Here is a 27,437-nt window from a genome sequence, read left to right on the forward strand (position 1 = left end):
TCCTGAGCTTGTCTTCCGGGGTGTTGGCTGTCCCTGCCAGCTTAAGTGCCATCTGCAAATTTGATGAGTTCTATTCACTCATCTACGCAATGGCTGAAACAACGTCTGCCCTAAGCCCCCTAGCGCCCCTAACTTGAGGACTGTTGCAATATTTTAAGGATCAGACTCAATAATTGACTTCATGTTCTTCATGTCCTCCGAAGCTGTTTGGGTAGTTCTGCACATGCGCGTTGTTCATTTCGCTCCTGGAGCTGTCGGGAGAGGTTCTCGCTGCTGCAGCCCCCTCGTAGCGTTCTTCTTCTGACGAATCGGTCTCCGGCTCGATCTTGGGAGTCCAGGTGACAGCAGGCGCTCGTTTTCTTTCGTTGAGATGATTCTTGTTGAGATCGATGGTTCCTGGGATCGTTTGTGGTGTGGGGTGGTATCTGCAGGGCTCTCTGGGTTCAGGCGTCGGTGCTCTCGTCGTTTGGATAGACGCGGGTAGATCCTGAGACTTTTGCTCGCTTGTTTGCTTTTTCTTTATTTTTCGACTGCTATCTTCTGTTGATTCTTTTGTGATTTTCAATTTTGGACCGAATGCTGCAAAAAGCGTTTTCATTGCTGACTTTATTTGCATTTCTATTGAAGTTTCTTCAATGTCTGTGTCTGATTCTTCTGAGGAGTAAATTTTCTCCTTTTTGTTTTTTGCATCGTGTAAGGCTTTTCGCGCCAGATATTTTGAATCCTGCTTTCTGATTGGCTCTGCTTCGCTCATCTTAGTGGTCTGTTGGAACCAAGATGGCTGCCATTCAAAATTTTGCGTGGGACTGTTAATCTTCTTTTTTGTTATATTTTTATCTGCAGGCAGTTCGCTCACCATTTTTGAATCTTTAGGTTCATCTGTTACGATGTGTTTCTCTCTCGCTGCTCCGTTGTTTCTTATTATGTCTTGGAGGTTCGCGATGAGATTTTCGTCATTCTTTTGACTTTTTAAGAGTCTCAGTATCTCTGACCTGAGTTCGTTGTTTTCTATCTCGTTTTCTTCTTGGTCATCAGTTTCATCCATTATTTCTTCGTTGTCTGTAGTGTAGTCTTCAGATTCTCTCGATATTACAGTTGTGTATTCATCGATCATTTCTTGATCTGCTTCCATTTCTTTACTGTATGCCCTGGTGTTGGGTCTTTCTCTCTTGTTTCTGGAGTTTTCTCTCTTAGACATATTTAAAGTTTTATTGAGTCAATTCAACCATCCTCTGCTACCAGATTGTTGCAATATTTTAAGGATCAGACTCAATAATTGACTTGAGAATAAAGTATTCAAACAAAACACTATTTATTTACAGTAGGCATTCTATATTCACTGAATAATCACAGATAGGAGAGGAGGGCTGGGTCACCCTCTGCCGGACCGAAACAGCATTTTACTCCCGCCATTGCCGTGAGAGGGCACTGAGGTCTCACATGCTCCATTGGAACTCTATTGAAGCCTGGCATTTCACTCCTTCTGACTGTGATAACATCAAATTGGCCCCTGGTTATTGGCCATGGACTATCACCTCCCTTTGATCTTTGATGTACTCGGTGAATGACCTTCGTGCCCTGCGAGACTCCCCCCTCTCGCAGGTCTGGCCCTCTTCGTTATCGAGGGCCTATCTTGATGACGGGCGTTGGAGCCCCGAGAGATGGCATGCGGCTAAGAAGAGTTTGAGGGGTTTTTTAAGTGGGTTTTTTAGTGAGTTTTTAACAAAAATTTTAAGGGGTTCGGGGGGGATTAGGGTGGGTTCTGGGGGAAATCCACCGGGTTCAAGACCAGCCTCAGCGAAGGGCTGCGACATTAGGGACGTAGAACCGGAGGTCGGGGAGGGGGTTGGAGTTCGATTTGAAGAGGGCTGTTCCATCAGCACAGTGAGTGGGAGGGGCAGATATGGCGGAAGCTGGGGACCATATCATGTGCGGGGAATGCGCACTCGCTATCTTAGAGCGATTGCGCATTCCGGTCCCCAATGCTTTTCTTGTTCCCCAGGTTGTTCAGATTCTCAGGGCCAGAGCCTCCGGCTGATGTTGTGCAACGCCAGGTCCGTTGTTAATAAAGCCCCCCTCATTCACGATCTTATTCAGGAGGGGGAGGCGGACCTGGCGGGCATTACGGAGACCTGGTTGGGCCAGGAAGGGGGAGTCCCCCTCGTGGATATATGCCCACCAGGCTTCCGTGCATTTCATCAGCCGAGGGCTCAGGGCAGGGGCGGGGGGGTGGCGGTTATTATAAAGGAAGGTCTGGATCCAAGGGAGACCACTGTTCCACAGATAGCCGGATGTGAGTCCCTCTTTGTGAAGTGGGGTCGTGGAGTACAGATGGGCCTGTTGGTCACGTACCTGGCTCCCTGCCACGTGGCAACGGCCCTGCCCGAGCTCCTTAACGTTATAGCCGAGGTGGCGGTGGGCACCCCCAGACTTGCCATCATGGGGGATTTCAACCTGCCATCTATCGGTGAAACGTCTGAGGTGGCTCGAGAGTTCATGGCTTCCATGACGGCCATGGACCTTACTCAGTTAATTCATGACCCCACTCACACAGGAGGACACACTCTGGACTTAGTTTTCGTCTCTGGTCAGTGGTTGAGTGGCCTTGATATAGGGGATATAGCCATCGAACCCTTGTCATGGTCTGACCACTCGCTCCTTCGACTGGACTTTCTAACCGCTGCACCCTGCTGCAGGGAGGTGGGACCGACCAGGTGGTTCCGCCCCAGGCGCCTGATGGACCCTGATAGGTTCCAGATGGAGCTTGGGCCATTTCCTGAGATTCTGGCTCATGACTCGGCTGAAGACCTGGTGGCCGCCTGGGATAGTGCGGCTGCCGGGGCCTTGGACCGAGTCGTGCCTTTGCGGCCTCTGACCCGGCACCGAACTCACCTAGCTCCTTGGTTTTCCGAGGAGTTTAGGGAGATGAAGTGCCGAAAAAGACGCCTGGAGAGTAGTTGGAGGACCAGCCGCTCCGAACCTGACCGAACACTGGTGAGGTCTCATATTAAGACCTACCTAGTGGCGATAAAAGCGGCGAAAACTAACTATTTTGCCGCTCTTATCGCGTCATCAGATAATCGCCCGGCCGCCCTGTTTAGGGTGACCCGCTCCCTCCTCCATCTGGAAGTGCGGGATGACCCCTTGCAGGGTCGAGCTGAGGATTTTGTGCAGTATCTGTATGACAAAATCGCTCAGATTCGGGAAGGGCTGGCCTCTGACTGGGTATGTCCAGACGGGATGACTGAGGCAGGTCTTGAGAGTGTTATCTGGGGGGAGTTCGATCCTGTGGCTCCCGAGGACATGGACAGGGTCCTGGGACGGCTGAACGTGACCACATGTTTATTGGACCCGTGTCCCTCCTGGTTGGTACTGGCTTCCCGGGAGGTGACACGAGGCTGGCTCCAGAAGATTGTTAACGCTTCTTTGAGTGAGGGGGTCCTGCCGGCCGCTTTGAAAGAAGCGGTGGTGAGGCCCCTCCTCAAGAAGCCTTCTCTGGATCCGGCTGTTTTGGCTAACTATCGTCCAGTCTCCAACCTTCGCTTCATTGCGAAGGTTGTTGAGAGTGTGGTGGCGCAACAGCTTCTCCGGTACCTGGATGAAGCTGTCTATCTAGACCCGCTCCAGTCCGGCTTCCAGCCTGGGCACAGCACGGAAACGGCATTGGTCGCATTGGTGGATGATCTCTGGAGGGCCCGGGATAGGGGTTGCTCCTCTATCCTGGTCCTGTTAGACCTCTCAGCGGCTTTTGATACCATCGACCATGGTATCATGTTGCACCGGTTGGCGGGGTTGGGGGTGGGAGGCACCGTTTTGCGGTGGTTCTCCTCCTACCTCTCTGACCGGTCGCAATCTGTGTTGACAGGGGGGCAGCGGTCGACCCCGAGGCACCTTGCTTGTGGGGTGCCACAAGGGTCGGTCCTCTCGCCCCTTCTGTTCAACATTTATGTAAAGCCGCTGGGTGAGATCATCCGTGGCTTCGGGGTGGAGTTCCATCAGTACGCTGATGACACCCAGCTGTACATCTCCACCCCAGGCCACCCCAATGATGCCCTTAAAGTGATGTCCCAGTGCCTGGAGGCCGTGCGGGCCTGGATGGGGAGAAACAGGCTCCAGCTCAACCCCTCCAAGACCGAGTGGCTGTGGCTTCCGGCGTCCCGATATAGCCAGCTGACGCCATCGCTGGCTATTGGGGGCGAATCACTCGCCCCCACGGAGAGGGCTCGTAACTTGGGCGTCCTCCTGGACGCACGGCTGTCGTTAGAAGATCATTTGGCGGCCGTGGCCAGGGGGGCTTTTTATCAGGTCCGCCTGATACGCCAGTTGCGCCCCTTTCTAGATCGGGACTCCCTACGCACAGTCACTCAGGCACTCGTCACTTCCCGCCTGGACTACTGCAACGCTCTCTACATGGGGCTCCCCCTGGGGTGCACCCGGAGGCTCCAGCTGGTCCAGAACGCGGCCGCGCGGGGGATTTTGGGGGCGACGAGGCGCTCCCACGTGACACCTCTCCTGCGCGAGCTGCACTGGCTCCCGGTGGTCTTCCGGGTGCGCTTCAAGGTGCTGGTGACCACCTTTAAAGCGCTCCATGGCTTAGGGCCGGGGTACTTACGAGACCGCCTTCTGCCACCAATAGCCTCCCACCGGCCAGTATGCTCCCACAGAGTGGGCCTCCTCAGGGTGCCGTCCGCCAGACAATGTCGGCGGGCGACCCCCAGGGGGAGAGCCTTCTCTGTGGCGGCGCCCGCCCTCTGGAACAACCTCCCCCCAGAGCTACGTACAATAACAGACCTCCGGATTTTTCGTCGGGCCCTAAAAACCCATTTATTTCAACTAGCTGGGCTGGCTTGAGTCAAATTTTAAACGGATTTTAAATTGGAATGTTTTAATTACGGCCAAAATTATTTAATTATTTTAGACAGATTTTAGATTTTGTATGTTTTGTATGTATGTCTTGTTTTTACTTTGGCTGTTCACCGCCCTGAGTCCTACATTGGAGAAGGGCGGTATAGAAATTTAAACAAATAAAATAAAAATAAATAAGATAGAAGCAAGGAGGAGGTGCATACATCTCCTTTTATATACACAAGGCGGAGCAAGATGTGGGAGTGGTTAAATATGAATATATTAAATGATGAAGAATAAGTTAACCCCTAATACTCTGGTTATACACTATTTACATATTGGAGAATAAGGCATTTACTTGTAACAAGGACTATCTGCATCTGCAGATGTTTGTTGGTAAATATTTAGCAGGTGGTTCTGCTGTCTTCATTGCCACCATCGCTCTGCACTGCTGATTGCCAAACACTGTTGGTGTGTTAGATGGCTCAGCACTTCTCTCTGCTGACTTGCAAATCTCCAGAAGATGGAACAATTGTCTCTTGCAAGCCAGTACAAGCCACCTTCATCTATCTACCTCCATCTCCATCTCCATCTCTCTGTCTCTCTCGTCTCTCTCTCTCTCTATCATCTATCTCTATCATCTCTATCTATCTATCTATCTATCTATCTATCTATCTATCTATCTATCTATCATCTATCTCTCTCTCATCTCTATCTATCTATCTACCTACCTACCTACCTATCTATCTATCTATCTATCTATCTATCTATCTATCTATCTATCATCTCTTTCTCTCTCTCTCTCATCTATCTATCTATCTCTATCTATCTATCTATCTATCTATCTATCTATCTATCTATCTCTATCATATCTATCTATCATCTATCTCTATCATATCTATCTATCTATCTATCTATCATCTTTCTCTCTCTTATCTATCTATCTATCTATCTATCTCTATCATATCTATCTATCTATCTATCTATCTCTATCATATCTATCTATCTATCTATCTATCATCTCTTTTCTCTCTCTCTCATCTATCTATCTATCTATCTCTATCTATCTATCTATCTATCTCTATCATATCTATCTATCTATCTATCATCTATCTATCATCTATCTCTATCATCTCTATCTATCTCTATCTATCATCTCTTTCTCTCTCTCTCTCATCTATCTATCTATCTATCTATCTATCTATCTCTATCTATCTATCTATATCATATCTATCTATCTATCTATCTATCATCTATCTATCATCTATCTATCTCTATCATATCTATCTCTCTATCTCTCTATCTCTCTATCTCTCTATCTATCTATCTATCTATTTATCTATCTATCTATCTATCTATCTATCTATCATCTCTTTCTCTCTCTCTCTTATCTATCTATCTATCTATCTCTATCTCTATCTATCTCTATCCTATCTATCTATCTATCTATCTATCTATCTATCTATCTATCATCTCTTTCCCTCTCTCTCATCTATCTATCTATCTATCTATCTATCTATCTATCTATCATCTCTTTCTCTCTCTCATCTATCCATCTGTCTCTATCTATCTATCTATCTATCTATCTATCTATCTATCTCTATCATATCTATCTATCTATCTATCATCTATCTATCATCTATCTATCTCTATCATATCTATCTATCTATCTATCTGTCTATCTATCTATCTATCTATCTATCTATCATCTCTTTCTCTCTCTCTCTCATCTATCTATCTATCTATCTATCTATCTATCTATCTATCTATCTATCTATCTATCTATCTATCTATCATCTATGCCGTGGAGGTGCAGTGGCTAAAGTGCATCATTGCATGCTAATTCTGCCCACAGCCAGGAGTTCAATCCTGACCGGCTCAAGATTGACTCACCCTTCCATCTGTCCGAGGTCAGTAAAATGAGGATCCAGATTGCTGGGGGCAAATTGCTGACCCTGTAAACCATTCAGATAATGCCATAAAACACTATGGTGGTGCTATTCACTAGGAAGTGCTATCCATCCAGAGACTGTAGCCGTCTACTATAATGCTGGGAAAGGTGGAAGAAAAGAGAAGAGCAAGATGGATGGACTCAATTACAGCAATTCTGGATGGACCATTGGAAGACCCAAAAGGGAGTTGGGGACAGATTGTCCTGGTGAAAGTATATCTAAGGGGCCATCAAATTACTGTGTGTGTGTGTGTGTGTGTGTGTGTGTGTGTGATATTTGGAGCTGGGAATCCAAGGCAGTCCGGGCTCTCTATCTGGCCTGCAAACTCTGGATGTCCACCAGGGGAACACAACAAGGCACAATGCTGCTGTCCGTACTGCCCTCTAGGGGCTGTGCGGAGTGCTGCAACCCATATCAGGCAACCTGAGCACGTAGCAGCCTGAACTGTCCCCCCAGAGCTTGCGCTGACATCTGGGCGCCAGGGTGATTTAGAAGAAAGACAAGCATAACAAAGCTGTAAACCTTTCAGCCTGGAGTTATAGCAAACACCCGTCTTTTCTGTACTTTTATTTCCTCCACATACTCTCTGCTTTCCTGTTATAGCCACAGTAAATCTGGATGTTTCTGGGGCTGTTTGTGGGGAGAGAAAAAAAAACACACAAAACACCCTGGGATTGTAGTTCCAGCTCCAAACAATTGAACTATAAATCTTATCCTGCTCTGTCTCAGTGGACATCACAGCTTCCAGGCCAATCACTGAGGTGAACTCTCTCATTGGTCCGATCCAAAAAGAAGGTGGGAGCGGGTTTGTTTTTTCAACCAGTGGCAAGACAGAGTGCTTCCTGTATGCATTGGTTTGTCTCTCTAGAAATGTTGAGGACTAGCTACTTGTTTTGGTGACTTAAAGTTAAATCAGAGGATCTAGTTCATTCAGTTGTCAAAAATGTGGTAGCCAAAATCTGGATATGACATGAAACCTGGATAAGAAATTGTTGGAAAAAATATCCATCTGGTTCAGTTCCAAGCTGGGAGAAAGACAGACATGGAGGCTGATTGGAAAGATAGTTTAATGATGAAGCAGAACCACCAAGCACATGGTTCTCTGGTGCAGCTGACCACATGGAGTTGAGAGTTGGGGTTTTTTATACCTTCTCTTGGGTTTTGAACTTGAGCTTCCTGTCCCTGTGCAAGAACATGTATTCTATTGGCTGCTATCAGGGTCATAGCTGGCTCTGTAAGTTGTCTGAGCTCTCAGGTTTGGTTGAAGTTTGGACTCTGATGCAACGTCCTTAGGAGATTGTGCAATGTGGTGAACTCTGCTGCTAATCTTATTACGTCCTGGAGGGTGATGTCTTAATCCCATCATCCTAGAGCTGGAAGTCTTTTGTTTTGTAGATAGGATGGCCCAGTCTTTCTTAATGGGCAAAAAATATCTGATGGGGGCTATTAAGAAAAGTGGTCATGGCTGTCTCTTTCTGTCTCCAAAAGCATGTTTCTCCCTTCCTCCTTTAGGGAAATATAATATTCTGCCTTTTCAATATTTCTCAAAATATCTCATTCTCTCTCTCTCTACATGGGGCTCCCCTTGGGGTGCACCCGGAGGCTGCAGTTGGTCCAGAATGCGGCCGCGCAGGGGATTATGGGAGCGACAGGGCGCTCACATATGACACCTCTCCTGCACGAGCTGCACTGGCTTCCTGTGGTCTTCTGGGTGCGCTTCAAGGTGTTGGTGACCACCTTTAAAGCGCTCCATGGCTTAGGGCCGGGGTATTTGCAAGACCGCCTTCTGCCACCAATAGCCTCCCACCGACCGGTTCGCTCGCACAGAGAGGGCCTCCTCAGTGTGCCGTCGGCCAGACAATGTCGGCTGCTGACCCCCAGGGGGAGAGCCTTCTCTGTGGCGGCACCTGCCCTCTGGAACGACCTACCCCCTGAGATACGCACGATATCAGACCTCCGGACTTTTCGTCGGGCCCTGAAAACACACCTATTCCATCTAGCTGGGCTGGCTTGATCCCATCCTCTCAGTTTTTAATTGAATTCGGTTTTAATTGGGTTGTTTTAAACTTGGGCCAAAATTATTTAATTGTTTTTTAAATCGTTTTTTAAATTTTATATGCTATGTTTTATCTTGGCTGTACACTGCCCTGAGTTCCGCAGGAGAAGGGCAGTATAGAAATTAAATAAAATAAATAAATAAATAAATTCTTCCAGGAGAAGGGGGTCCTCCCTCAATAGGATATGATATGTAAGTTTAATTTACATACAAAATGCATTGTAAATGAAAGATGCAGATTGAGAAGCATGAAAAGAAGGGGGCGAGACCAGGTCACAGTTCAAGTGGCTGGTTCTTACAACCCTGAATAAAACTAAGACAACTCCAGAGGAAGCAGATTGTTCTCCTGGGTTATTTTGTTTTTAAAAGGCCAGGTATTGATCAGGGTCAATAAATCCATTGATGGATCAATGGCGGCTGGATTAGAAGAAAAATAATATCTTTTTTCCCCTGTATTTCCCTCTTTTATTACCACGAACAAATATAAAACCTGTCACATCATTTCAAGTCAAACAAACTGAAAAAAAAGGAAAGATACTTGCAAAATTCCAAGGGAGACTATTTTCCAGGGGAAAAGAGAAGAAAGGGATGGTTGAAAGACCGTAATCAACGTGCATTTCCAGGATGCTCCTATTTTTCCAGATTTGAAAAGAAAAGAGGAAATTGCAGAAGCATCATTTTTCTGTAATATTTATGGCTTTAATCCCAGATACATGTTCAGTAGCCCTTTGAGCACGAGCCAAGTATCTGCAGACCAACGTACTCCCCAACAGCTCCCACATCTTCTCCCTCAAGATGTTGTCTACAAACCTTATTTTATCTTTCTTAAATCTTTTTTTTTTCCTGGGCTCTCTTCCAAGCTTAGATCTGAGTTCAGCCCACAGCCCTTTTATCTTCTAAGAAACCTTCGGAGGCTGCTTGGATCCGGAGGGAGTTTTAATGCTGGAGGTGGGGCTGGTTTCCCTCTGTAGCAGCTCAGACCCCGTTTTTGAGTATAAAATATGGGGGTGGGGTGGGAGGAAGTTAACCAGGTCTGTTGCGAGCCTAAAAACTGCATTTATAGTAACTGAACTCGATTTTTTTCTGTGGCTTAACAGGATAGGAGCCTTGGTAGTACAGAGGTTTAATGCACCCTGTTATTAACACAGCTGCCTGCAATTACTGCAGGGTTCGAATCTCGCCAAGGCTCAAGGTTGACTCAGCCTTCCATCCTTTCTAAGGTAGGTTAAATGAGGACCCAGTTGTGGGGGCAATAAGCTGACTTTGTATAAATATACAAAAGGATGAAGGCTATTGCTTAACGCATTGTAAGCCACCCTGAGTCTCCGGAGAAGGGCAGCATATAAATCAAATTTAAAAAAAAAAAAAATTGTGTGAATCCCTCCTGTTTCAACTAAATTTGGGGAGCAATTTATTGGGGAAATCTAGAAGATGGGTGAATTCACTCACTAAGAGTTTAATGCCTTCGATGCACCCAGGTACGAAGGGGTCACTCAGGACCCTCCTCCCCCTTTGGAATCTGGGAGAGGAAGTGGTGGGTTCAAGTTTTCCCAGACTCTTTAGCCCCCATCCATAAGGGCAATTCCAGGAACCCAAAATGTTACTCCAAGTAGGCAGAGTCCTGGCTAAAATTAAATGTGGTTTGATTTTACTTTTATTTATCGATTAGTTATTATTTATCCCAAAGGTGCTTTTTTCAAGAGGCAACTGGACTTTCTGGTTTTTCTTTGAAGACATTTCGTTTCTCGTCCAAGAAGCTTCTTCAGCTGTAGGAAGAAATATCCTTCTGGGTTCGGCTCCAAGTGGGGAAGAAGACACTGGAAACATGGAGACTGCTTGGAAAGATGGTTTAATGGTGGACAGGATCACATGGCTTGAGTTCCTGAACAGAACAGGGCAGATACAGCGAGTCTCCGGGTTTTATGCTCTCTCTCTGGCTTTGAACTTCCTGGGGCCCAGAAAGAGTATCCTGATTGGTTGTCAGACTTCCAGGGGGTGGGGGTCTTAGCTAGCCCTGCTGGCTAATGTAATCTTCCCAGGTGCCATGTGGTGAGTTTTTGTCCTAGATGGGTCCCATTGTCTTGCAGATGAGATCCATTGACAAAGATTCTGTTTCTGCCTCTGGCCCATTAACAAAAGGGTGGGGGCAGGAAGATGGGAGCTGCTTTATCTGTAAAATATGCTTCTCCATTTCTCATCCAGGGAAACATAATATTCTGCCTTTTTAATTATTTCCCAAAATATTTCATTCCTCTAGGAAAGGGGTGGGTGCTAATCTCCTACACAGCCACTCAAAAAAGCACCTTTGGGACAACCATGACACGGATGACTGAGAATCTCCTTAGACGTTTAGTTATTATTTCCTTATTACATTTGTTTGCTTCCATAAGGCAACTCTTCATTCAGGGCAGAGTTCTAGCCAGAGGTTCTAGCCAGAGGTTCTAGCCAGAGGTGGGCGGCACATGGATTAACAACTTGTTCACCCAGCACCGAAAATGTGAGTGTGCATGCCTTCCACGGATGCACTTTGCTCACGCAGATAGCTTGCACGCGGCTTAAAAAAACGTGGCTAAATAGGATGGCATAACACTGGGGCGGGTGAGCGAGCCCACCCGAAGGTCACAATTATTGGTTCACCCAAACTGGTCTGAACCGACAGCAGCCCACCACTGGTTCTAGCCCCCTTCCCAGAGGTGAGTTTCAGCAGGTTCTGACCAGTTCTGGAGAACCCGTAGCGGAAATTTTGAGTAGTTCGGAGAACTGGTAAATACCATCTCTGACTGGCCCCGCCCCCATCTATTCTCTGCCTTCTGAGTCCCAGCTGATCGGGAGGAAATGGGGATTTTGCAGTATCCTTCCCCTGCCACGCCCACCAAGCCACACCCACCAAGCCACACCCACAGAACCAGTAGTAAAATTTTTTGAATTCCACCACTCATTTTTCTCCATGTCTCCAGTCACATTCAAGGTTCTAACTTGGGAGCCCCCCTGGGGGGGGGGTCTTCTGAGCCTGCCTGGGAAGTCCTCCCCAATGGGTGCTCCTCCCTTCCGAAAGAGGGGGGGCTGGCTTGCAGGAGACCTCTGGGGCCAGTTTCCTTCCAGCTGCAAGTATGCCTGGAGCTGCTCTTTCCTGCCCTGTCCCACAGATACTGGATGTGTAAGATGTTTGTGGGGGACAATTAACCAGTGGAACAGCCTGCCACCAGAAATCCTGGGTGCTCTATCACTGGAGGCTTTTAAGAAGAGACTGGACAGTCACTTGTCTGAAATAGTATAGGTTCTCCTGCTTAAGCGGGGGTGGGGGTGGTGGACTAGAAGACCTCCAAGGTCCCTTCCAACTCTATTCTGAATTAAACTAAATATTCCAGAAAACAGAACAAGAAGTCCTGGGTTAAAATTACAAACAAGATTTTGATGTTAAAAGATTTTCTTTCATCATCATCATCATCATCATCATCATCATCATCATCATTATTATTATTATTATTATTATTATACAATATGACAAATACAAAACACACAACACTTTTAACGGCTATTTCGTGGTAGTCATCTTCTAATATTTACATTCTCCCCCGTTTCCCTTTATACTATTCCATTTTCTTCTTGTCCTTTTCTCTTTTAATTACCTTGTACTTCTTAACAATACTATTGATTTTATACATTCTATACATTGTCATATTCATTCTTTCCATTTTCGAATTTCTTGTTGGCAGGAGCTGTTCATCACTCGAACAGAAGCCTTGGGAGGTGGTGAATTTTCTCCGATCCCGTCCCTAACCATTCCCAACCTTTCATTCTATGTTAGATTATATTACAAATATATTTTAATTCCATCTTAAATTTTGTTCATTGCCTTTGAACTCATTAAATTGAATTGATTCATTGATTAATTGAAACATCCCATGATTCTAACTTTAGGAGTTACTTTGTTTACAACTGTTCAATTGCAACATTAACAATATAAACTTAATTCTGCTCAAATTCCAGTATTTGAGTGGAATTCAAGATATGCAGACACATAATCACTACTTTTCGATTACTTTTACATACATACTATTTCATTTCTTTCTAATACATTGCTAATTTTGCTGAATGAATTCACTTTTTTCTAAGCCAATCTCCTTTCTTATATCTTTCAATCATTGGTAAAATTATTCTTGCAATGAGTATGGTAGCATATTGGAAAAAATGAGTTTCTGCTATGTTTTAGTGGGTAACTGAAAGGCATTGAAAAGCATAGAATAAAAGAGCTGGAATCAATACAACTGAATTTTTACCATCTTTTCCCATAATTGTTGTGTTATACAGCACCAGTTTTGATTTAAAAAATCTACTGAGGGAGATGAACAGCAATGACCTTTCCCCAGGTCTGTTGATTTAAAAATTTCTGCTGGGGAGTCACAAGCCACTGCATCAGGGGTGAAATCCAGCAGGTTCTGACGGGTTCTGGAGAACCGGTAGCGGAATTTTTGAGCAGTTCGGAGAACCAACAAATACCACCCGTGGCTGGCCCCAGAGTGGGGTGGGAATGGGGATTTTGCAATATCCTTCACCCAGGAGTGGGGGGGAATGGGGATTTTGCAGTATCCTTCCCCTGCCATGCCAACCAAGCCCCGCCCACAAAACCGGTAGGATTTCAGAAATGATTTACCATTGTCTCCTTCTTAGGGCTGAGAGAAAGTGACTGGCCCAAAATCCTCCCACTGGTTTTATGCCTCAGGCAGGAGATTCTGCCAGGTTTTTTTTAATTTGCCAGCTTAATTACCAGCCAAATTGGCTCTTAATTTATTGACTATAATTGATATGGTGCCTACTCGAGCAACTTCAGTTAACTCGCAGGCTGCAAATTTAAAATTTTTAAAAAGAGAAACTTTGTCAAATTAAAGCCTTTTTTTTAAAAAAAACCCCTTTATTGCTGTCTTCAGCTCACATCTTCCTGGCTGAATGCCTTGTGAAAGAGGACAGTTTTAACGTATTGTATGAATCACATCATGATTCTGAGAAAAAAACTCCTGTGTACTTTTGCCTCTTCTATTACTCCAGCTTGAAGAAAACTCAAAGTTAAGGGGGGAAAGTGGGCCAACCCTGGGCCATGGCAAATCCAATGTCTTCTAAAATAGTCCAGCACCCCAAGATCTGTGTATCAGTGCGTAGTGTGTAGATTAGTGTAGCTCAGTGGTGGGTTTCACATTATGTTATTACTTGTTTGCTTGCTTCATGCGTGTGCGCGCCAAGTTCGTGCACACGCCTGCCTTCCATGCATGCGCCCAGCCCCAAAAAGGGGCCTAAGTAGGATGGCATAGAGCTGGGGTGGGGTGGGGGCAGGCCCACCCGTGATTTCCGCTACCGGTTCGGGCAAACCGGTTCAAACCAGCTGAATATCGCCTCTGTTCGCCTCTGTAGCCCGGCCATGTAGTAGCATCCAGGCAATAGATAATCAGTATTATAATTGTGGCTTTTCTTTTAGTTATAAAGCATGATTCCCACCCAAAACAAATTATTATTATTTAAACTGTGAATATATCAAATCGGGTCTTTATTTTGATCATAGAAGAGCATACAATAACTTCAATAAACATTGCTGCTATTTCCGTGAAGCCTATAAAAAGAGATCTAACAGTTAATGCTGCCAACACAATGGTGTGATATTAAAATGCTAAGAACCTTATATAAGCATTCTTAATATTAGGACTACAAACTCAATGGTGGGAACACAATGTACAGTATAAATTGAATAAGATTATGGGGAAATAATTACATTTTTACATACTTTTACATGTAGCTACATAATTACAGGTTGTCCTCAATTTATGATCACAATTGAACCCAAAACTTCCGTTATTGTGGGAGACGTTTATGAAGTGAGTTTTGCCCCATTTTATGACCTTTCTTGCCACAGTTATTAAGCGAACCACTGCAGTTGGTAAGTTAGTAGCCCGGTTGTTAAGTGAATCTGGGTTCCCCATTGACTTTGCTTGTGAGATAGTCACAAAAAGGGGATCATGTGACCCCGGGACACTGCGACCGTCATAAATATGAACCAGCTGCCAAGCATCTGAATTTTGATCATAGGACCATGGGGATGGGGCAAAGGTCGTGAAAAACAGCCATAAATCACTTTGCATCCTTTTAGAGGGTCCTTGAGGCCACTTGGAGGCTTATCTGTGTCCTCAGGGTCACCTGAGTGGTGCAAATGGTTCCTGTAGTCTGCAGTTTTTTCCTCTGGAAATCCATTCCTACCAGTGGTGGAATTCTACTGGTTCGGACCGGTTTGGCTGAATCGATAGTTCCCATTTCCTGCTGAGACCGAACCGGTTCTCTGTTGCTGTGAAAGTGCCCCCCCCACCCCCAGGTTATACTGACCTTTATTTCTGCTTCTGAAGCCCAGCTGATCAGGGGTGGCAGATTGAATTGTGCCTCCTCAGCTTGCTCCTTTCCTTGTTTGCAACGCGGAAGTCCAATTTTATGGAAATTGTGCATGCACGCAACCTCAACAAACTAGTTGTTCAACCGGTAGGATCTCATCCCTGATTCCTACTCCCACCCCATTCCAAAGGTCTCCATCCCAAAGTGTATAGCTAAAAGTCTGTAGAGATTCTCAGTCCTCCAGGTCATGGTTGTCCCAAAGGTGCTTTTTCAGGAGGCAACTGGACTTTCTGGTTTTTTCTTTTGAAGATGTTTCGCTTCTCATCCAAGAAGCTTCTTCAGATGAGAAATGAAACGTCTTCAAAGAAAAACCAGAAAGTCCAGTTGCCTCCTGAAAAAGCACCTTTGGGACTATCTTCCAAAATGTTAGCATTCCTAGAACTTGTCCTTTTTGGGACCTGGTCTACCTGCCTCATGCCTCGGAGATTGAAAGGAGAGGATTGTCTATTGGGTTCTTACATGCAGTTCTGCTTTTGATTAAAAACAGGAGCTGAAAACAATTGCAGAAAAGGTCCCTGAAGAATTGCCAGGGGACCTACGGCTGTTGACTTATTGTTTACCTTATTACTTGGCAAGTCAGTCTAATTAGCAGAGCAGAAAGCCAGCTGAGAGGCATTTTGAATAGAGCAGCCCTTCACGCTCATCTCTACCTCCTGCACACATGTGCGTGCGCACACACACACACACACACACACACACACAGAGGAGATAATTGGAGACTGATTGGATAGTAAAGTTAAATAGTTACTGATGTGCTTTATGAAGATATAAAATGGTTTTAAACAATTTTATAGGGTTTGGTAGATGGAAGAAGACTCTAAAACCCAAAAGATGCTGTATTGTGTGATTTACACCCAAAGCAGACCCTGTCACAGAAGTGAACCAAGACAGATTGTTGCTCATTTCTCCTCCAGATGCAAAAAAAAATATTCTCCTAGGTGTTAGGGGACAGACACTGGGTTCATCTTCCCCTTGAATGTACCAAAGGTGCTTTTTCAGGAGGCAACTGGACTTTCTGGTTTTTCTTTGAAGACATTTCACTTCTCATCCAAGAAGCTTCTTCAGCTCTGACTGGATGATGGGGAAGGGAAGGATTTATACTCCTTGTAGACAGCTGGTCATTTGCATCCTTTTAGAGGGTCCTTGAAGCACTTCCCCTTGAATGTTGCTTATCTGCTGGGAAAAATTGGTTTTCCCAAATAAAAGTATATCAGATGGGCAAAGAATCGCTTTCCCAGACCAAAGTGGGATACTTTCCCACTGCTGTTTGCAAAGAACTGCATCATAATTTGGAAGGGTTGGAAGAGACCTTGGAGATAATTTAGCCACTGACTCCTATTGGATTAGTCCTCATGTGTGTGTGTGTTCCTGGGAGGGATGAGGGAAGAATGTCAGGCATGTATCCTGTTATGTATGTAGATTTGGGCGGGCAGTTTGAATTAACTGACCGTCAGCTGATTGGCTGACCACCACTGCTGCAAGGTATATAAAGGGAGCTGTTTTCCCAGGTCAGTTGCTGGGTTCTCACCCTACAATAAAGAGCTGTTATCACTCACTGCCTGGCTTGCTGTGTCCTCATTCACCCAACTTAACATTGGCGACGAAGGTGGGATTTTGAGGCCAGAAGCCACGGAAAAAGCTAAAGCCACGAGCCGATGAGAGAGCTACAAACCTGAATCCAGCCAGGCGAGCGAGCGGAGTACTTGGAGAATCTATCGACAATGTCTGCCTACGTACCGCCAGCGCCTTTCAACCCAATGGAAAAGAAGTGGGGATTCTACATGTCCCGCTTCGAATGCTTCCTAGTGGCCAGCGACCTACAGGGGCTACCCGACGTATGGAAGAAAGCCCTGTTCCTGAGCCATTGTGGACTCAAGGTGTTCGATATGGCCGAGGCCCTGACCGAACTCGGTCCACATCATCTCATGGCAAATGATTCAGACACTGCTGAAGGACCACTACACCCCAACGCCATCGAAGTACGTCCAGCGGTACGAGTTCTGGCAACGGCTGCAGCATGGGGGAGAATCGATCAGCGAGTACGTCGCTGCCCTGCGCAAAGCTGCAAACCAGTGCAAGTACTGAGATCTCGATGAGATGCTGCTAGAGCAACTAATCTGTGGAGTGAGAGATATTCGTTTGCAGAGAAGGTTGCTTGCAAAAACAAATCTCACATTACACATCGCACTGGATGAGGTGAGGGCTCACAAATCCTCCTCCAAGGCAGCCGAAAGACTACAGGGGACAACACAAGGCAGAACAGCACAGAAATCAGCCCCGCTTCATCAGGAAACCGTAGGCATGGGCAGCGAGGAAGAGTCGGACGAGGAGGTCTGCTGAACCGAGCAGGACCGGCAGGACCGGCGAGGTCACCGAGATGCCTGTGTGAGCTGTGGGGGACCCCATCCGCACCAGACCTACAAGTTCCAAGTCGCCATTTGCCGGCAATGCAAGCGGAAGGGGCACATCACTGCAGTCTGCAGATCCAAGCAGAATCCCCATTACAAGCCGTGGGGCAATGCTAGCCAATCAGAGATGACACAGCGGACGAAAACCAACCTGAAGGGTGGCTACCAGAAAAGCGCAAAATCCGAGGACCTTGAAGCCTGCACCATTCGAATTGGCCAGACCTGCACATCCCACCTACAGGACGGTCGAAATCGAGGGGCATGAGTGCGTTATGGAGATCGACACTGGATCTCCAATAACCATCATGTCCTGGGACAAGCTACGGAAGGCTGTCTCCAGCGTCCAGAAACGGCACCTACGGCACCAGCGGCTTGGACTGCGCAATTACCAGGGGAACCGCATCCCCGTGAAAGGAATCGGCGACTTTCAGATGGAGTACGGGGAATTCTGGGAGAAGCTTCCCCTCATCGTAGTCAGCGGAAAGCTCCCAAGCCTCCTGGGCATGGACTGGTTCAGGGCCCTGGGCATGGGATTCACCGGAGTCCGCAACATGCGAAGCACCCTGAAGGACGACCTGATGCAGGAGTTCCAGGACATGTTCAACGAGCGACTTGGCAAGTATGTGGGGACCCCTATTTCATTCAACCTTGACCCCAATATTGCCCCCATCCGGTTGAAGCCCAGGAGGATACCATTCGCCCTAAAGCCCAAGATAGATGTGGAACTGGACAAGTTGATTAAGCAAGGGGTGCTAATGCCAGTCGATCATGCCCGGTGGGAGACCCCGTTAAGCCTGATGGGTCTGTGCACATCTGCGCGGACTATAAGTGTACAATCAATAAGGCTCTCCAGCAGAGCGCTTACCCGGTTCTGATCGTACACCATCTGCTGCATTCCCTGGGGCCCGGCAAGATATTCGCGAAACTCAATCTGGCGCAGGCGTATCAGCAGTTGCTGTAGATGGTGCTACCACAGAGGTACAGACTATAGTTACGCATAGAGGTGCCTTTAAGTGTACCTGGCTCCAATTCGGAGTCAGCATAACTCCCAGACTGTTCCAGAGCACCATGGAGAGACTGCTACAGGGGATCCCCGGGGTGGTCCCATACTTTGATGACGTTCTCATCACCGCAGAAGACGAGCAAGAGCTAGGGGAGAGACTTAGACAAGTCCTAGGGAAGTTCAGAAGTGCCGGACTCAGGGTCAAACGCAACAAGTGCATGATCGCAGTCCCTTCTGTGGAATTCTTGGGGTATCGGGTAGACGGAACCGGCATACAACCCACCGAGAGCAAGATTAGGGTGATCCAAGAGGCCCCCACCCCCAAAGACAAGGAGGAACTACAAGCGTTCCTGGGACTGTTGAATTTCTACATCATTTTTCTAAGGGACAAGGCAACAGTAGCAGAGCCCCTGCACAGACTGTTGGCCAAGAAGTCCACATGGGTTTGGGGGAAAGCTGAGGCTACTGCGTTTGCAGCCGTAAAGAAACTTCTGTCGGCCAAGAGTTTTCTAATTCAGTACAACTCTACGCTTCCCCTTGTTCTAGTCTGTGATGCGTCCCCATTCGGCATGGGGGCTGTCCTGAGCCATAGACTACCAAATGGTCTAGAGGCACCCATCGCCTACTACTCCCGGATTCTTTCGAGCACCAAAAGGAACTACAGTCAACTTGACAAGGAGGCCCTGGCAGCGGTCTCAGGAGTCAAGATGTTCCATGAATACTTGTTCAGCAGAGACTTCAACCTCATCACAGACCATTGCCCCCTCCTGGGTCTCATCGCAGGGGACCGACCCACACCGGCAGCCCTGTCTCCCAGGATGACACGCTGGACTATCTTCCTGGCAGCATACTCATATTGCCTGGTACATCGACCAGGGGTGAGCATGGGCAACGCTGACGCCCTCAGCCGTTGCCCATTACCAGACAAAATAGAAGACCCCACACCCGGAGTCCCAGTCCTGCTGATTGACGTCTTGGACTTGGGACCCATCACTTCAACAGAGATGGCGAGGGCTTCAACGAAAGACCATGTGATTTGTAAAGACACGAGTTGGGTCACGAGGGGGTGGCCGGAAAAGACTGAGGGCAGGGAATTCAAACACTTCGCTAACAAAAGCGGTGAGCTGACAATGCAAGGGGGTTGTCTATTGTGGGGTGATCGGGTCATTATTCCCTTGTGCCTAAGGGAGAAAGTGTTGAATCTGTTGCATGAGGGACACCCCGGGATCATAAGGATGAAGGGATTAGCTAGGAGCTACGTCTGGTGGCCTCTCATGGATAAGGACATCACTGAATGGGTGGGGAAGTGTCAGCCCTGCCAAGAGTCTAAGCCAGACCCCCCGACAGCACCGGTAAGGGAGTGGGAGCGGCCTCAGGGTCCCTGGTCTAGGATCCACATAGATTTTGCTGGCCCGTTCCATGGACAGGTATTTATGGTCATCGTGGATGCCTTCTCAAAGTGGCTGGAGATTAGATTTATGAAAGCCACTACCACCGACGCAGTCATTAGGGAGCTAAGGCAGTTGTTCGCCACCCACGGCCTACTAGACACCTTAGTTTCAGACAACAGGCCCCAGTTCATGGCCACGCAGTTTGAGGGGTACTTGGTGGAGTTGGGGATCAGACACGTACTTTTCGCCCCGTTTCATCCGGCTAGCAATGGATTGGCGGAGAGATTTGTGAGAACGGCTAAGGAAGCCATCTCACGCCTAGGCCCCAGGGACTGGCAGGAACGGATAGACAAATTCTTAACGGCCCAACACGCCACACCATGCACTGCCATAGGCTGGAGCCCGGCGGAACTTCTCATGGAGAGGAAGCTCCGAGGAGTCCTAGACAGGCTACACCCCAGCTATTCCCCTGACAACTTCAGAGGGGCAGAGAAAAGGCTTAGAGAGTTCACAGTAGGGACACCAGTGTTCACAAAGAATTACGGGAATGGGCCCCTCTGGGAAACCAGGATAATCATGCAGGTAACCGGGCCCAAGTCTTATAGGGTAGACATGGGAGATGGGAGGATTTGGCGCCGGCACATTGATCAGTTACGGAAGCGTTTAACCGCCAACACAGAAGACATCTTCGACGAACCGCTCCCTAACTTCCAACAGAACTCCCGATCTAACTCAAGCCTGAGTCAAGCGGAGGACTTAGCTGTCGGCCCCGAGATCCAGTGGCACCCCATCGCGGAAGATCGACCAGCCGAAGAAGTCGCCGCCCACAATGAATTCTCGGAGGTTCCATTGGCGGAGCAGGGAGAAACAGGGAGTTCCTCCAACCTGCTCGACGCCACACCTCCGACTGAACTGCGCAGGTCAACTAGGCTGCGGACACACCCTGGTCACCTGAGGGACTATGTATGTATCTGGGAGGGGAGAAGTGTTATGTATGTAGATTTGGGTGGGCAGTTTGAATTAACTGACCATCAGCTGATTGGCTGACCACCACCGCTGCAAGGTATATAAGGGGAACTGTTTCCCCAGGTCAGTTGCTGGGTTCTCACCCTACAATAAAGAGCTGTTGTCACTCACTGCCTGGCTTGCTGTGTCCTCATTCACCCAACTTAACATATCCCATGGGCAGGCCCCGGGATGAACGAAGGAAGTTGCTGGAGGAAGACGGTCACTTGAGGGACAATGGCTGTTGGAAGACACATCCATCTGGTTCAGTTCCAAGTGGGGAGAAAGACAGTGGAAACATGGAGGCTGATTGGAAAGATGGCTTATTGATGGACAGGACCTGGGCAGCTGACCACATGGAGTGGAGAGTGAATGTTATTTATAACCTCTCTTGGGCCTTGCCCTTGAGCTTCCTGTTGCTGTGCAAGAAATGTATTCTATTGGTTGTCAGCCTCTCAGGGGGCTATACGGGGGTCATAGTTAACTTTGTAGGTTTTCTGAGTCAAGCTTGGTTGAAACTTGGGCTGATGCAAGGCAGTTCCTATTGTGGCTGAATGGCTTTGTCCTGGTTTGGATCTTGAGTGAGGGCTAATCCCATCACCCTGGAGCTGAGGGCCTTTTGTCTTCTAGATAGGCTGGCCCAGTCCTGCTGGGGCTATTAAGAAAGATGGGGGCTGCTCTCCAAGAACATGTTTCTCCTTTAGGGAAATACAATATTCTGCCTTTTTAATATTTCCCAAAATATTTCATTCTTCTAGGAGAGGGGTGGGTGCTAACTTTCTACATGGCAAATGCATCCCTGCACACTGCCCAGGAGAAGGCCATGGCAAACACTACTGTATTTCTACCAAGAGAGCCATATGGTTAGAAGATGATAAAACCTGATTGCCCATAGACTGCCAGACGATGGCACTAAACCAGGCTACTGAGACATGCTGAGGCATTTCAGAAAGCTAATGATGGTTGGAAACTGATCAAAAAGGGAAGCAACCTGGAAGTAAGGAGAAACTTCCTAACAGTGAGAACAAATTAACCAGTGGAACAGCTTGCCACCAGAAATCGTGGGCGATTTCATCAATCCCTGGAGGTTTTTAAGAAGAGACTGGACAGTCACTTGTCTGAGATGGTATAGGGCCTTGATGGTGAATCTATGGCACATGTGCTAGAGGTGCCATGCAGAGCCCTCTCTGGGAGCATGCATGCGGGGGCCAGCTGATCTTCCGGGTTCTGTTGTGCACACATGCGTGCCGGCTAGCTGCTCTTCCAGCCAGCTGCTCTTCCAACTGGCCAGTGCGCATGACGTGCCAAAACCCGAAAGGGAGCAGCTGCCCAGCTCGCATGCATGCAATGGAACCCGGAAGAACAGCTGGCCACTGCACACATGCACACCAGCCAGCTGCTCTCCGTTCTGCGGCTCCAGTGCACGCATGCTCCAGTTTTGGCACTCGGTGCTGAAAAGGTTAACCATCACTGGTATAGGGTCTCCTGCAGTGGTGGGTTTCAAAAAATTTTACTACCGGTTCTGTGGGTGTGGCTTGTTGGGCGTGGCTTGTTGGGCGTGTCAGGGGAAGCATACTGTAAAATCTCCATTCCCTCCCCACTCCAGGGGCAGGATCAGAGGTGGGTTTCAGCAGGTTCTGACCAGTTCTGGAGAACCGGTAGCGGAAATTTTGAGTAGTTCGGAGAACCGGTAGTTCTCCGAAAATTTGAAATATGATTTTGGTATTAATTATAAAGAAACTTTCCTGTGGGAAAGTTGACGTATTTTGAAATTTTTCTAAGTCAAGAAAACAATAAACATCTTTTTTTTAAAAATTGTACACTAGAGGGAACTAAATATTTTAATTAAAGGAGAAGAATACAACATAAACCCAATTAATAGCTACAGAATGGTGCAAAATATTATAACGTTGGAAATACTAAAGGATACCAGACGTCAGAACAAACCGTAGAAATTGCCAAGAAGAGAAGAGAAGACAAGTATTTCAGAAAAAAAAAGAGTTTTCAGAAAGTGTTAGGAAAGACAAGAAGTAGCACTGTCACAACATCTACAAAGACACAGAGATGGAAACACAGAAAAACAAGGAAAGTCTTTTAAAAAACAAATAGCATCCTGCAAGTTCAGCTATCTTCTTCAGCTGTCTTCTCTCCTTCTGGGCTGTCTTTCCTCACATAGACGGATCAAAGGGCTGAAGGCGTCTTAGCCTTTCTGCACTGCAGGTCCTGTTTGATGTGGGGTGCAGTGAAGAAAGGAAGTGAAGTGAAGTGAAGAGTAAGATCAGTCGCGTCCTCATTATCAGTGCAAAATGGATTGAAAACTCCATTTTCCCCTGATGCTATCTTGGACAGCATTCCTGATATTATGCAGAATCAATTTATTATACTAAATACCACAAATTCATTTATAATTAGGAAAACCTGGAAATCCCTTTATCTGGGCAGCTCAGGCTTAAAACAGGGTGCAAACTTTGGAGTTCCAAAAATGTTCACCGAGCGAAATGTTTTCAAACATTTCAAGAGGTGGAATTGATTGGTGCAACTGCAGGTTGGCCATTTTCCGTAGCTCTTTGTTGAAGATCAAAGGTTCATGTGGACAAAAGAACTCCAGAGGTCATGAGATTCTTTGCACAAGTCAGTAAAGAAATCCAGTTAATCTGCAAGGGCTGCAAAGAGAGAGAGAGAGAGGGAGGGAGGGCGGGAGGGAGAGGGAGAGAGGGAGGGGGAGCGGGGCGGGAGGGAGAGAGAGAGCGCCACAGGCACTGATGGGGCAGGGCCCTACTGAAAATGGGGCCAGGACTGTCCCCGCAGAAGCCCACTCAGGAATATCACCCACTCAGCAGTTCCTGCAATGCTGGGAGAAGAGGAATGAATGTCTGTAGATCATTGCTTAACATGGATGATGACCATTCACAAGTGAGTCCGGATTCGGAGCAGATCTGGTTTGGCTGCTGCCAACTCCATGCTAAGGGACCGTCTTCATGAAAAAGGAAGACTGTCCCATCAACAGGAGGCATAATCCGGCCCCCTTTTCTTCTGGGATTTCCCTTTAGGCCATGACCTTGGTACTTAAGCCACCTACGTGTTGGTGGGTACAGAGTGTTTGAAGCCAAGCCCCAGGGAAAAAATACCATGTTTGTTTAAGTCAAGTTGAGAAGTTTCCTATTAGCATGTGAAGCTGATCAGAAGGACGACTACATTGATTAAATGAGATTCCCCTATAATAGCAGGTTTGAAAACTGACCAGAGGAACAGCACACTAAGGGGACAATAAAGACGTTGGAAGGAAAGTCCATCTGATTCAGTTCCAATCTGGGAGAAAGAAGATGCTGGAAACAAAATGGAGGCTGGAGCCTGATTGGAAAGAAGGTCCATTTATTGATGAAGCAGAACCACCAGGGTTTGTGGTTCTGGGCAGCTGACAAAATGGAGTTTAGAGTGGGTGGGTTTTTATACCTTCTGGATTCCTATGGGGGTCATGTAGGGCTCATAGGCAAAGGGGAAATGCAAATCCTAGGTGTTTGTCTGAGCTAATTTTGTCAACCTTTTGTTTGTTGCTTATCTGGAGTTTCCATCTGGCCCAGTCTTTCTTAATGGGTTACCAAATCTGCATTTCTAACAGCTGGCCTCCTCAGTTTCTGCTTGGGGCAGGGAAACTGGGGCTGGTTTCTGCCTCCCTTAAGATTTTTTGTATTTCTTCTTTAGGGGAAATATTTTATCCTGCCTTTTTAATATTTCCCAAAATATTTCATTCTTCTAGGAGTGGGGCTTCCCACAAAGGCATGCTTGATAACCTCTTTCCTGAGCAGATTGATGAGCAAAACAATAAAAAGACTGGTAAAATCAGAAAGGCGGATTCAGATTCACTCGGAGCACAGAAAGTAATGCTCCAAACCTTTTGCATGTTCACAGAAGGAACTTGGCAAAAATGTCAGTAAGTGAGAAGAGGCAGGTCTGTTTGCTCTCTCCCCATCCACCCATTTCACAGGAAGGTAGAGTGTCTCCATGGCAGCTCCGGGGCTCATAACAGCCCCACTTTCGCCCAGGGCCTCTCCTGCTGCGGGTCAAATATTTATTTCCGTCATTCTCATTCTTCACCCAACTTCTCTCCCCACCCACAGCCTAAAAAAAGGGAAGCTGCACGGAAGCCCTGCCACTTGATTTAGTACTAATAAATGGGCCAATATCAAAGTTTCAGCACAGGCCAACTTTAATTAAAATGACAAAGGAAGCAGATCTATAGGAATGATTTACTGAAGTAGAAAATGTTTTATTTGCCTCCAGCTAGTTTTAATTAAAAAAAGAGAGAGAGAGTGAGAGAGAGATCAGCCTGGGCACCATGCAAAAAAGCTGGCTTGGTGGAATCGGGGGGGGGGGGGGAGGCAGCAGAATGCTGAGTCTTGAGATTGATATGGGTCTGTGAAGGGTTTGAGGTTTGGGACCTCTCTGCCACTCTAATGGAGACAAGAAGCCACATAGCAGTAAATACGCCTTTGAGAGCAGAATAAACTTTGTCCATCTTCCCAGTGAGGTGGCCTCAGGGTTAACAGGTGGAGTTTCCGCAGGTGGAGGGCCTTTGGAAACTGGATGCTCAGGAATTGGGATTTTATTATTTTTATTATTATTTATTAAATTTTTATACCGCCCTTCTTCCGAAGGACTCAGGGTGGTGAACAGCCAAGATTAAAATACATACAATATGAAAATTAAAATAATTTAAAACATGATTAAATTAATTTGGCTTCCCCAATTTAAAACCCCTTACCCATAACATTAACCAGTTAAAACTTTTAAGCCAGCCCAGCTTGCTGAAATAGAAAAGTCTTCAGGGCCCTGTGGAAAGTACGGAGGTCCGGGATCAGTCGTATCCCTGGAGGTAGCTCATTCCAGAGGGCGGGTGCCCCCACAGAGAAGGCTCTCCCCCTGGGGGCCACCAGTTGACATTGCTTGACCGACGGCACCCTGAGGAGACCCTCTCTGTGGGAGCGTATTGGCTGGTGGGAGAAGGTGGTCTCATAGATACCTGGGCCCTAAGCCATGGAGCGCTCTAAAGGTGAGAACCAATACCTTGAAGCGCACCCGGAAGACCACCGGGAGCCAGTGCAGCTCGCACAGGAGAGGTGTTACATGGGAGCGCCATGTCGCCCTCACAATCTACCCGCGCAGCCGCATTCTGAAGGTTTTCCTATTGTTGGAAGAAATGTCCATCTGGTTCAGGTCCAAGTGGAAAGACAGTGGAAACATGGAGGCTGATTGGAAAGATGCTTTATTGATGGACAGGACCACATGGGTTTGAGGTCCTGGGCAGCTGACCACATGGAGTGGAGAGTGGGGGTTTTCTATACCTTCTTGAGCTCCCTGTTCCTGTGCAAGAGCATGTCTTCTATTGGCCATTGTAGGGGTTATGTAGGGGTCATAGCTGGCTCTATAGGTTGTCTGAGCTCTCAGGTTTGGTTGAGGTTTGCTGGGGGTGATGCAATGTCCTTAGGAGATTGTGCAATGTAGTGGGCTCTGCAGATAAGTGGTAGTGGGTTAATCCTATTATGTCCTGAAGGGTCATGTCTTCATCCCATCACCCTGGAGCTGAAGGTCTTTTGTTTTGTAGATAGGCTGGCTCAGTCTTTCTTAACGAGCACAAAATATTTGCTGGGGGCTCTGAGTTTCTGTCTCCCTTCAGATTTTTTATTTCTCTTTTAGGGGAAATATTTTATCCTGCCTTTTAAAATATTTCTCAAAATATTTCATTCTTCTGGGGTGGGGGGCTTCCTTCACAGGAGAAGCTAAGGAAAGGCAGCAATTGGATTATAGGCCGTCTGCTTCTCCCGCTGGTTTGTGAGATTGGATTGCACTCTTTCATCTCTCAACCCTCAGGGATCCTTGGTGTGCTAAAGTAATGATGCCCCAAGAAAGCAAATTTAATGGAGGCTTTCCTGAGCTCCTTGGAGCTACCGGGAGCCTCATCCTTAGCTGGGGTTCCAATAAGAGTGTTGGGGAGGCAGCTGGTGTTGCCTAGAAACTCAGACATTGGAGTTTGGTTGGAACTGATAAGAACTTAATCCCTGGATTTGAGCGAGTCTTTTATCTTTGCAAGGGAGCTTCTTTGCCCATCCAAAAATATGAATCACCAAATAATTCGAGCAAAGCGGAAAAAAAAAGAAAAAGGGAGGTCAAATACAGGGTACAGAAACAAGTTATACCTACGTTTAGGGCAGGGGTGGTATTCATTTACTTTCCCTACCAGTTTGCAAATGTTCGCTTTGCTCGCACACGCCACTTCCACGCATGCACACAGCTTTCCGTGCATGTGCTTTGCTTGGACGCGAGCCTTACACGCATGCCCCTAGCCTCAAA

The 27,437-nt window shown here is 47.0% G+C and overlaps 1 long non-coding RNA gene across 1 annotated transcript in view; it reads left to right on the forward strand.

The window, feature by feature from the left end:
- The first annotated feature begins 223 nt into the window (after positions 1–223).
- LOC132709538 (uncharacterized) overlaps positions 224–27,437 on the forward strand; it is a 52,258-nt gene continuing 25,044 nt past the window's right edge. The window contains exon 1 of the long non-coding RNA XR_009620602.2: positions 224–338. This is a non-coding gene — a long non-coding RNA (uncharacterized LOC132709538). The remainder of the gene's footprint in view (positions 339–27,437) is intronic.

Source organism: Pantherophis guttatus, chromosome 16, assembly GCF_059756535.1.
Source record: "Pantherophis guttatus breed Tessera chromosome 16, ASM5975653v1, whole genome shotgun sequence".
In the NCBI taxonomy this organism is placed as follows: domain Eukaryota; kingdom Metazoa; phylum Chordata; class Lepidosauria; order Squamata; family Colubridae; genus Pantherophis; species Pantherophis guttatus.